This window comes from Gymnoscopelus braueri (genome assembly GCF_963280865.1).
Source record: "Gymnoscopelus braueri genome assembly, chromosome: 1".
Lineage (NCBI taxonomy): Eukaryota > Metazoa > Chordata > Actinopteri > Myctophiformes > Myctophidae > Gymnoscopelus > Gymnoscopelus braueri.
In genome coordinates this window covers 24,947,071-24,959,571 of record NC_137603.1, presented here as the reverse complement: position 1 = coordinate 24,959,571, position 12,501 = coordinate 24,947,071, and the positions used below count along the sequence as shown (strand labels likewise).

The following is a 12,501-nucleotide window of genomic DNA, read 5'->3' as shown; positions in this document are numbered from 1 at the left end:
GGGTGTAATAAAGACTCCTTTAACCATTTTCAACTTGGCATCCCTACTTTGGGCATGTCCATTATATTTAAAATTTAAGATTTTCAAAATTATAGAAATGTCAACATTTTCAAAAATAGTGAAAATAGCAGCTATATTCACTATTTCTAGTATAGGGGCTTATAGGGATTAAGTGGTTAAGTAGATTTACTTTGAGAGACAGAGCAGACATGTGTCGCTTCACGCACCCATAGAGCTATATCGTTGCTGGCAGGCAGAAACCTTGTATCTTTTTATGTTTTTCCGTACATTAATGCCCTATCTCGTCATACAGTGACACAAATGTAGCAAAGATCGCGGTGCGTTATGAGCTTGCAGATCTGTGAAAGTGAAAGTGTGAACGTATGTCTTTGGGTACAATGAAAACCTTCCACTCGGCTGGGTGGGGGGAGGGGTTCCCTTTGTTCCGGCTGGATCAACAACAAACCCAAGACGACGAAAAAGACCGTGGCGACGAGGCACAAGAGCGGGTCTTCTCGTAAGAACAACAAAACGTGGATATAAACCTGCACTGCCTTCAATCCTGCTAGCGAACGTTAGATCTCTGTGTGAATCAAGAACAGTGACCACTATGGACGACTTACTGGCGCGCGTTAAATACAACGCAGAGACGAGGAGCACTTGTATTGTTGTGCTAACAGAGACGTGGCTAACGGAGTTAGCATCTGATTCTTCTATCACTCCTCCTGGCTTCACCGCGTATAGGAAGGACAGAGACCCTGTACTGAGCGGTAAGCAAACGTGGGGGGGGAGTTTGTGCCTTGATCAACAACAACTGGTGCAAAGATGTTAAAATCCTAGATAGTCACTGCTCACCAGACCTTGAACTTTTAATCATAGCCTGCCGTCCTTTCTACCTACCACGCGACTTCAGCATCGTGATTGTAGCCGTTGTTTACATTCATCCTGGAGCTAATAAGGACACAGCTATGAGGGAATTACACCAGGCGATCAGTGCACAAGAAAATCGCCACCCGGACTGCGCAGTCATCTGCCTAGGCGACTTCAACCGGACAGACTTAAAAAAGGTCTTTCCCAAATTCCACCAGCATGTCGCCTGCAGTACCCGTGGTGACAATATTCTTGACCACTGCTACACGCCCTTCAAGGATGGATACAAAGCTCTCCGCCGCCCACCGCTAGGAAGCTCTGACCACGACGCCATCCAGCTGCTACCTGCCTACAAACAGAGGCTAAAAAGGGAGCCGGTCGTTGAGAAGGAAATCCGAATCTGGTCTGAGGACACAGACGCTATGCTACAATCCTGCTTCTACCAGACTGACTGGGGGATGTTTAAGAACGCCGCTGGGAATAACATCAACGAACTCTCAGACTCAGTCACTGGCTTTATCAGCAAGTGCATAGATGACATAGTCCCAAAAAAGACAGTTCGGATCTATCCCAATCAGAAACCATGGATGGACAGCGGAGTACGTGCACATCTGCATGAACGGGACGCTGGTTTCAAATCTGGCGACGTGGAAACGCGCAACACGACGCGCGCGGCCCTAAACAGCGCCATCAGGAAGGCGAAAAAGGCCTACACAAAAAAGATGCAAGACAAACTCAGCAATGGCGACATCAGGAGCACATGGCAGGCAGTACACACCTTGACAGACTGCAAAACAAGAACCAGAAGCGAGGTGAACCCGCCTGCCTCCCTCCCCAACGAACTGAACACTTTCTACGGCCGGTTTGAGATCAGCTCCAACCGCGGCAGCCAAGCGGGGCCATCAGCAGCACCAGCAGAGGAGAACCCTCCTCTAACCATCTCGGAGAGAGAAGTGCGTACAGCCTTCACACGGGTCAACATCCACAAGGCAGCCGGACCTGATGGGATTCCAGGCCGGGTCCTTAAGACATGTGCAGACCAGCTGGCGGGTGTCTTCGCTGACATCTTTAACCTCTCCCTCTCCCTGGCTGTGGTCCCTGCAGGGTTCAAAATGTCAACCATTGTGCCCATTCCCAAAAAGGCCAAAGTGACATGCCTGAACGACTGGAGACCTGTTGCTCTCACCCCGATCGTCAGCAAGTGTTTCGAGAAACTGGTGAGGGAATACATCAGCTCCACGCTACCTGCCTCGCTGGATCCGTGGCAGTATGCATACCGCAAAAACAGATCCACCGACGACGCTATTGCCATGGCTCTCCACACCGTCCTCTCGCACATGGACAACAAGCTGCTGAAGGACAAATATGTACGTATGCTGTTCGTGGACTACAGCTCAGCATTCAACACCATTGTCCCAGCAATACTTGACAAAAAGCTCAGACACCTAGGGCTACACCCAAGCATGTGCGACTGGATACAGGACTTCTTGTCCAACCGACATCAGGTGGTGAGAATGGGCAGCATCACATCCGACCCCCTGACCCTCAACACCGGAGCACCCCAGGGATGCGTGCTGAGCCCTCTCCTCTACTCCCTGTACACGTATGACTGCATAGCCACACATGTCTCCAACACCATCATAAAGTACGCGGACGACACGACAGTGATAGGCCGAATCGTCAACAACGACGAGTCTGACTACAGAGAGGAGATCAAATCACTGGCACACTGGTGCAGCGAGAACAACCTCTCTCTTAACGTCGACAAGACCAAAGAACTGATCGTGGACTTCAGGAGGCCGCGGAGAGACCATGCGCCCATCCTCATCGACGGTGCTGCAGTGGAAAGGGTCAGCGAGTTCAAGTTCCTCGGAGTACACATCGAGGAGGACCTCAAATGGGAGACGCACTCCACACACGTGAGGAAAAAGGCTCAGCAGCGACTGTACTGGCTCCGCCGCCTGAAGAAGCTCGGAGTAGGACGTCGCATCCTCAGGCTGTACTACAACAGTTCTGTTGAAGGCATCCTAACAGGCTGTGTCACGGCCTGGTACGGGAACTGCACTGCCCGAGAAAAGGTCAGCCTACAACGAGTAGTGCGAACGGCAGAGCGGATAATGGGAATCGAGCTCCCAGCGCTCCAGGAACTGTACAAAAAGCGGTGCGTGGTCAAAGCCAAGCGCATCATCAAGGACAAGCACCACCCAAGTCACAGACTGTTCAACCCCCTACAACGACCGCGACCGGGCAAGGGGCTCTACCGCAGTATCAAGAGTTCCACCACCAGGTTTTGGTGTAGTTTCAATCCAGCTGCTGTCAGAATGCTGAATGGGGCATAAGCCTGGATGAGTTCAGCAGCCTGACAGCAGGCGGCGCAGACTTTTCTGGCTCTTCCTGAACACACCTGTGGATTATACCAGGGACAATGACTTGGACTTTAGCCCCCCCTCGGACACACCTGTGGACTACACCAGGTACAAATGACTTTTTGTTGCACTCCCTCATGGAGCTACATGCGGATTATACTAGGGTCAGTCCACTCTAGGTGGACACGCACTGACCTTTTGCACCTTAATCCCTTGTATAACGCACTGACTTTTTTTGGGTCTTTTTTATTGTGCTCCTTTTCCTCTAAGCACCTTAACGTCCATTGTCTATCATGCACAGTATAAGTATAACATGCACAGTATACAATACATTGCTGCTATGCTCAGGCACCTTAGTTTTGTTTTTTTTTGTTTTTTTTATTATCTCAGGTAATTTGTAAATATGTAGATAACTTGTCTAGCCTTCTGTTGCTCTCTTGTTTTGATCTCCTTCCCACCTGCCCCCCACCCTCTTCTTCTCCCCCCCCCCCTCTTCTTTCTATGGAAACTAACGTTGCGATGGGAACGATGTACAAAAAAGAATTTCACCCACTTTTTTACCTTGTAAACCTGTGATGTGACAATAAAACTGATTCTGATTCTTCTGATTCTGAATTATTTTAACCCAATGAAAATAATTAACAAGCACTTGTGACTAAATTAACTAAATAATAACTACATTGGATTCATCGGAACACATATTATTTTTCCCATTTACTGAAAAGTAACATGCAGTTTTGGACATGCAAGGTTTCCGACCGACAACAACAATATGCTATCTCAAGGCTTCAAATCTATTCAGATGTTGAAGCCTCGAAGAAAGCAACGAGATACAATAAGCATCGCAGCAAATGCAGCCTGACAGAGGCAGCACCCTGCTATGTAATAATGTATGATTCAAAGCTATTTTAAGATAGACGATTGCTAAACTCAATGTTCTCTGGGGAAATCTCGCTCACATCACTCAGTGGAAACTGTGCCATGGAGGAACACACTGAGAGTGCCCAGGTTCAGTAATGAGGTCGGCTTTAACTTACTGCTACCAAGACACGGTGGGATGAGAAGTATACCTGTTAACATTGGGGTCCATCTTGTCTGCGTTGCTTTGTTCTGGTTTACATGACAGCTGTACAATGGTGGAAAGTAACTGAGTACATTTACTCAAGTACTGTACTTAAGTACAATTTTAAGGTATTTTCTACTTTACTGGAGCATTTCCAATTTTCAATACTTTTACTTCTACTCCACCACATTTTAGAGGCGGCTAATATTGTGCTTTTACTCCTCCACTACAATTATTTGAAAACTGTATTTACTAGTTACTTTGCAGATATAAAATATTTCTTAAACATACATTAACCACTTCAGCCCTATTTTATACCTAGGCTATTTGAAAATTGACAATCTACAAGAAAATGTACGATCTACAAGCTCACAACGCGTCGCAAATGAGACACTTGTAGATCTGCTCTTTTCAAACATTTCAGTACTTTTACTTTTGGTACTTTAAGTATATTTTCATGCCAATAGTTTTGTTCTTTTACTCAAGTAACATTTTGAACACAGGCCTTTTACTTGTAACAGAGTATTTTTATATTGTGGTCTTGCTACTTTTACCTAAGTCAAATATCTGAGTACTTCTTTCACCACTGCAGCTGTACAGTAGATGTCACGGTTACACATTTGGTCACCAAGCTCACGACATGTCCTTATGGAGCTTAGTGAATCTGCTATTTGTGCTGAATGTTCACCTATTTTAACCGAATGTTCGGCAGTTATGACATGCCCAGAATAGGGACTCTAGGGTTATGTGGTTAATTTGCCATCTCCTGACAACCTACTAATTAGCCAGTTGGCCGTCTCCCTGACCACCAACGTCGCATACTTGCAAAAAAACAAAACAAAACAAAAACAATGTACAGCACTCAAGTAAATGTACTTAGTTACTTGTACACCCCTGACTATTACGTGTATACAAATATTTAGCATTTTAATATTTTTCATTATTTTAATCATTTTAATATTAATGGTAAATATGCTTCTAATGTACAAAGACACACTGGGAGGTCATTGACTTTGATTAATATATCTTCATATTTTTCACTGATGATGGTCATTTATTGATCTGCACTAATAGTGCACTAATTGCTCATTAATAGACGTAATACCATGCTTAATCTCATATTACAACAAAAGGTAGCCTATAATCACAGCACAGGAGATTAAATGAAAATGACAGCTGCTAGATTAATGGACACTTTCATTTCACTGTAGCAAGAGGGGAGACTTCTAATATCTCTGCTCTGCTCCTGTAAATTAAGCCTGGGATAACAGAAAATAACAGGATGGATATATAGTTGTTTGGCCTTTTTGTTGTTCTCTTGTTTGATCTCCCTTCCCACTTGCCCCCCCCCCTCTTCTTCCTCCCCCTCTTCTTTCTATGGAAATACCGTTGCGATGGGAACGATGTACGAAAGCGAATTTCACCCACTTTTTTACCTTGTAAACCTGTTATGTGACAATAAACCTGATTCTGATTCTGACTCTTCTGACGACACCTCTTGGACTCTCCAAAACCGTGATCGGCATCGGACTCAGAATTCTGGCATCGTTCTGGCTCCACTCAGCAGGATGGGATGACCAAGCTGAGGAATCACACAGCAACCCTGATCCCATGATGACAGGTCTGGATCAGTGCGGCTCTGACACGAATACCCTTCCATCCATACCAATCTGGACTTGGTCCCTCTGCTCTCCTCTAACCTTAGCCTGAGCTGGAACCATCCTGTTCTTTGCTCTGCATTATATATGACTATCTATGGTACTTTTGCTGGTACAGCCACTTGATGTAAAGGTGGCTAAATAAGCACTATATTTCCATGTGTTTTTTCGATTTCAGTTTCAATCAATGAGTTGAAATACTGTGCTGTGTTAGATAACTGCTACAAAGCTATGGCAAATTGTTCTTTATAAGAATTACTTTAGCCCTTATCACAAGGAATGGCTGCATCAAACTGTAAGCAATTTGGTTACCCAGAGCTTAAAGGGATTAAATAACCAATATACCTGTGCACACAAGAGAGAGCTCTGCCTGAGCAGGGAGACATGTTTTAAAATATTAAATTATCCCCTCCGTTTGTTCACATTTCTCTCTGTGGACTTCAGCAAACAACACATGGTGTCCTTCCTTGGGTAGGCAAAATCGTCCAAATAGAATTAAGCCAAAGATTTGTCACACTATACACCCCCCACACACATTCATGCACAAGCATGCAAATAAATATACGCGCGTACGCACACACACACACACACACACACACACACACTCACACACGCACGCGCGCGCACGAGCACGAAAATACTGAAAACTGACTATGGGAAATTGCTCTGAAGCCAATTTAAGTTCAGGGCTCCTTGTATAGTTCACAGACGAAGAGAGACAAGAAAAAAGATGGAGAGGATTCGTTGCACTTTTAATAACATATGATTAAGGGCCAACTTCACTGCCTCGAAGACAGGCTGGAATCACATTCCACCATGAAATGAAGGTTATCACTACTTTCATGAATATTCATGGTTAGTATGGAATCTGTTTACACGGTGAAGGAGCTCCTCTGGCGTTTGATGATTTATAAAAAGCTATATGCGCAGCCCAGCGTCTTTGTCTCACCCTTCATCTTGAAAGCTTTTATCGAAAGCAGTGAAGTAGCACGGACGGCAGACTACACTCGCTGACTTGAGCTCCAAATGCAGCTGTCCCCAACTGGAGCATTAAGCCCTATTGATACTTCGTCGTGTGACCGGGTCTCCCAACAAGAATAGCAGACCTACAAGCTCACAACGTGTCGCGGATGCAACGCGTTGTGAACTTGTAGGTCTGCTATTCTCGGCCGTTCTCGGCGCGCGACACCATCGCGAGACGGAGCATAAATTAGGCTTTAGTCTGACAACCATGGAGTCCCCATCAACACTATCAGAGACATGCAGATGGACGGGGAGCTGTTTGGAGGCTGATGATGAGCCCAGTCCACTGTGAGCATGGTGTGAGGTCAAGAGACACATTAGTAATCTGTTTGTGGGGCTCACAGCTGTTAGAGCTGGCTCACAGTCTGATATCCTAAAAAAAAAACTGCCCTGTGATCAAAGACAATGGCCAGCATGAATTAATAATCTACAAAGGTTTGCACTGAAGGCTTACCAAAGAGTGAGCCAGGTGTGAGAGGAGAGAATAATAGTCCAGTATAAACAGATGAAGCCCACACACTGCAAAAACAATCTTTGGGGCTCTATGGATGCCAGAAAATTTGTTTTTTCTTTATTTACATAGTGAAAAATAGTGACAGTGACAGTGCTAATTGTGGATGACAGCATTAACGCGAAGCACTGAGGCATACTGCATTAAAGTACATAACTGTACACAACTCTAACACTCTAACACTCTCCTTTGCTAAAGATGGATCTACATCTTGAATATTCCGGGAGAAATGATATGAATAAGTGATGAAGGGAGGCTACTGTATGTTGAGAGGTTCACAGCATTTTGGGCAGCTTGGGTTGTTTTTGCCTCTCCGCTGCCCAAACATGTCTTCAAATGAGATTTCACACAATATACCTCCAACTTCCCCTCCTCCACTAACATGGCTGCCTCATCCGTCTCGTCTCCTCGCTCACAGTCTACTTCCTTCCTCAGATCTTTCTTGTGGAATATATTCCATTCTCAGATATTGAAATATCACTGCAGATTCAAAGAAAGATAGAAATTATTTCTATTTTCTATTCTAATTATTTATTTGACATGTAAAGCAACCAATTTCAATAATTAAGGATAAAAGACAGAGCTTGAAATAACTTATCAAAGGAACTGATGAGTGCATGAGAGGATAACCTTCTCTTGGGAGGCTGTGCGACATCATTAAAGGCAGACTTAACAAGGAAAAGCAGCTCTCTGATACCATTCCAAAAAAAGTCCAGATGCTGTTAGTACTTTTTTGACCACTGGCACTTTCCAAAGCTAGATTGGCGACTACTCCAGCATAGTCCAATCCTCCATTAACCACACAGTGCTCAGGCTGATGTATTATAGTATATTGTTCAACTAGCCCAGTGTCTATTTAATGTCCTTACAGTTTGCAGTGCCAAAGGGTGCCAATACTGGCCTTTTTCAATCTGGCCAGCCTTCCTAATACAGTCAGTGATTGCACTCAACCTCCATCCTATGAAACTTTTTTGTGTTTGCTTAGGAAGTGATAGCATTCCATTAACATCCCATTTAAATCCAATGGACCTTGACATTTTATCAATGTTGTTGCTTAGTTGGAAGAAGACATGATCCATTCACTCTGTAAAACCGACGGAGATATAAAGCATGGATCACTCCCACACCTGTGCATTATTGATACCTTTTTATATTTCCCCTCCATGTTCCTCACACACTGAAGCCATGAGTCATGAACTAAGCCAGCGGCTTCCACCCACTCACCTCTTGCGGTGCACTGTAATCAACCTGTCACACAGCTCAACCAACGGTGGGTTAAATAAATGGTGGATACAACAGAAAGCCCCCTGTCTCAGCAAAATAATTACCTGTATGCCTTTTTCTGTATTGCACAATACTAGTGCAATACCCGTTATCAGAGTACTTAGTGCAGTAGCCGTTATCAGAATACTTGGAGGCCAGTCTATGACGTCACCAACCAACTTAGACACAGACAAGACACGCGCACTGCACACTGCGCACGCACACGCACGCACGCGCGCGCACGCACGCACGCACGCACGCACGCACGCACGCACGCACGCACGCACGCACGCACGCACGCACGCACGCACGCACGCACGCACGCACACACACACACACACACACACACACACACACACACACACACACACACACACACACACACACACACACACACACACACACGTCTAGTGCAGGTGTGCCCCTTTTCACATAATTTGTTTCCCAATCCATTCTATGACTTCACTGATGCACCAACTTGGGAGAGTTTGGGGATCTCCATAAATGGCCACAATGGGACATGGACGCGCACACACGCAGAGACACTAGTTTGTTGTTGAAAAGGCTTCCACGTTCCCCTTATATGTTTGTATTTGTATGTTTTGTATGTTCGGTTTGTTTGTTAGTAATGTGCTAGTCTTTTCTTTTTTGTGTATGTTTGTTTTCATGTTCTGAAAAATCCAATAAAAAATAAATGAAAAAAGAAAGAAAAGGCTTCCACGTTATCCAGGTTTGTTAATCAATAGTCTTGAGTGTGTCCAGGTTGTTATGTTTACAACTGTTGCCACTTGCCAGAATACACATAATCTGACATCATGAGCTCCATATTTGACACAGAACTCCATATGGGCATGTCTGACTCATTGTGACCTCACCATGATGACAAGAGCAAACACTGCCAAACGTTATAAAAGCACTGCATACGTACGTACCCCCTACACGTATCGACATTGCAGACTTCTCTCCTTGAAGTTGTTCTTTTGAACAGACAATCACTGGTTAAGTTCTGATCAAACACCACTGTGGAGAGATAGTTTTGCAATTCACATTTGGTGTACTGAAAATGGCTACTCAGAAAAACGTTCCAAAAGATGCAGGGGCCATCATGCAAATGCTCAAGGACATGGGTGTCAAAGAGCATGAGCCTAGAGTGATCAATCAGATCTTGGAATTCACCTTCAATCACGTGACAAACATTATTGAAGATGCCAAAATGTATGCAGCACATGCTGAGAAGTCCACTATGGACCCCGATGACATCAAGTTGGCCATTCAGTGTCGAACTGACCAATCCTTCACCTCCCCGCCACCTCGAGATTTCCTTATGAAAGTGGCCCGACAGAAGAACCAGACTCCTCTTCCAAAGATTGAACCTTACTGTGGCCCTCGACTGCCTCGAGACCGCTACTGTCTGACTGCTCCTAACTACAGGCTCAAGTCCTTTCAGAAAGAGGTGTCTTCCTCGGAAGAGCAGGATGATGATGATGATGATGACGATGATGATGATGATGATGATGATGATAACAGTACCACACCTCAGTGTGGGAGCCATCTCCAGTAGAACCCAACACATCACAAACCGCTGCGCCAAATTCAGCGGCAACCTTTGCATGGCGCTGTGACTGGTCCAAAAGGTTTCATCTTCAAATGATTAAATCGAAATGGGAAACGCCTCCAGTAGAACCCTGAACATCAAAAACCGCTCGACCAAATCCCAGCGCCAAACTTTCCTAGTTCATGATTGAGTGATTGCCTCCCGTTTCTTCTAAACTTAGACTGTGAGGACATTTGAATCAGTGAAAGACAACAATTGTTGTGGGTGTTGTGGGCTTTTTCAGTATGTTAAACAACAAGTGATGACAAACTTGCTTCTAATTCACAACTTGTAATCAGGTTTGCCTATCATCACTATCCTGAATGCACCTCCCATTTCTCCCCTCTTTACAGATTATCCTCACTATGCTCCCTTCCCTACCTTCCTCCTTTACTATTTCCAATTCTCTCTCACTCCTCTTCCCCTCCCCGACCTGTTTTTCCCGTGTTAAGGCTCAGTGCCATGAGCTCCCCAAAGCCCAGAGGTTGCTATCTCGGCGTACTCAGCACAACAACAGGTCTCACTGCATCAGCAGCACACAGTAATAAAAATACCCAAAAGAAGAGGATAATCATACGGCCATGTACGTATATTAGGCTGATGTTTTAAAGGGCATGTGATATGTTTTTGTAAAACAAATAACATATCTCTAGTAAACAAGAAAATACATCCAGTCAGGAGAGAGAACCCCAAAAAGATGATTTATTAGCTTCAATGTTAGTGTTCCTGTTAGTTTTGTCTACTCATTTCTTTTGTTCCATCACTGCCAATTTCACTTGTTTATCCTGTATACTGTATCAGTTCTCTTTCCTGATTTGACAAAATTGGCATCGCAACTTGAAAATATATTTTCTGTTATTATAAAACCAAGGTGAATTAATTAGAGAATGCTTGGATGCAGAAAGCTTAAATAGGTGCACATGAAAACAAAGGTGCCTACCAAAACAAATATATTAAAGGGATACTTCACTTTCGGGCCGGGGACACATTTAAAAAAGATATTAAAAATAAATGAAAAAAGTTATGGAAAATTCATGGCCCCCTCACACATTAGTAGGACACTCTAATGCGTGAGGGGGCCATGAATTTTCCATAACTTTTTTCATTTATTTTTAATATTTTTTTTAAATGTGTCCCCGGCCCTAAAGTGAAGTATCCCTTTAACACAACTGGCTTACACACCGCAGTACTTGCCTGTCTAGTGTCTCTGCGACAATAGCAGTTTATTCTTGGTGTGGCAGTAAAAATAATTCCTCCATCCCACACTATTCATGAATTAGCCTACATACCGTACCACAACAATGTGCTGAGGCACAGTTAATCTGACTTACTGAGAGTTGTAGGTGGGTTGAAGAGTGGATGCTCCCGGCAGTGACCTAAAACACACACACAGAGAGATGGTATCACACTGGGAGCCCCACGTACAAATCAGATGAGAAGACAATCAGGTAAACGTCTGGATCACTTGCTACTACGTTCTCTCCCTTTTACTGTACTTCAGCTTGCTTCTTAGATGTGCTGCCTCTGTAAAGATAACATCATTAACCATTTCAATCTGGTGTCCCTAAAATTCAATTTTCAAAAATAGAAGATAGCAGATCTTCTATTTCACAACACGTTGTGAGGCGTTGTGAGATTGTAGATCTCCCAATTTTAGGTATTCATTGTGTACAGTACAATGAATAGGGCTAGAGATTAAAACACCACTCATGGCCTCATTTCTGTATTCCTTGGGAAGATTGCAGTATCACTATGAATGATCTGAGTGTATACTGTAAGATATCTACAACAGCCTAGCATTGACTAGGAAAGATGGCGAACAAAGAAAATCTTTGCTGTAAAGATTGTTTTACAGAAACTGACTGATAGAGTGGCTGCATTAATTAATGAATTGGCCATTAGAGAGAAAGGGAACTCAACAAGGAGTCGGACAGATAGATAGAGGCACGCACGCACGCACGCACGCACGCACGCACGCACGCACGCACGCACGCACGCACGCACGCACGCACGCACGCACGCACGCACGCACGCACGCACGCACGCACGCACGCACGCACGCACGCACGCACGCACGCACGCACGCACACACACACACACACACACACACACACACACACACACACACACACACACACACACACACACACACA

The 12,501-nt window shown here is 44.5% G+C and overlaps 1 protein-coding gene across 1 annotated transcript in view; it reads right to left on the bottom strand.

Moving 5' to 3' along the window:
* The window catches only part of apba2b (amyloid beta (A4) precursor protein-binding, family A, member 2b), a 79,186-nt gene that overhangs the window by 49,680 nt on the left and 17,005 nt on the right, over positions 1–12,501 (bottom strand). The window contains exon 2 of the mRNA XM_080432459.1: positions 11,680–11,724. The gene's annotated coding sequence lies outside the window, so the exon portion shown is untranslated. The remainder of the gene's footprint in view (positions 1–11,679; positions 11,725–12,501) is intronic.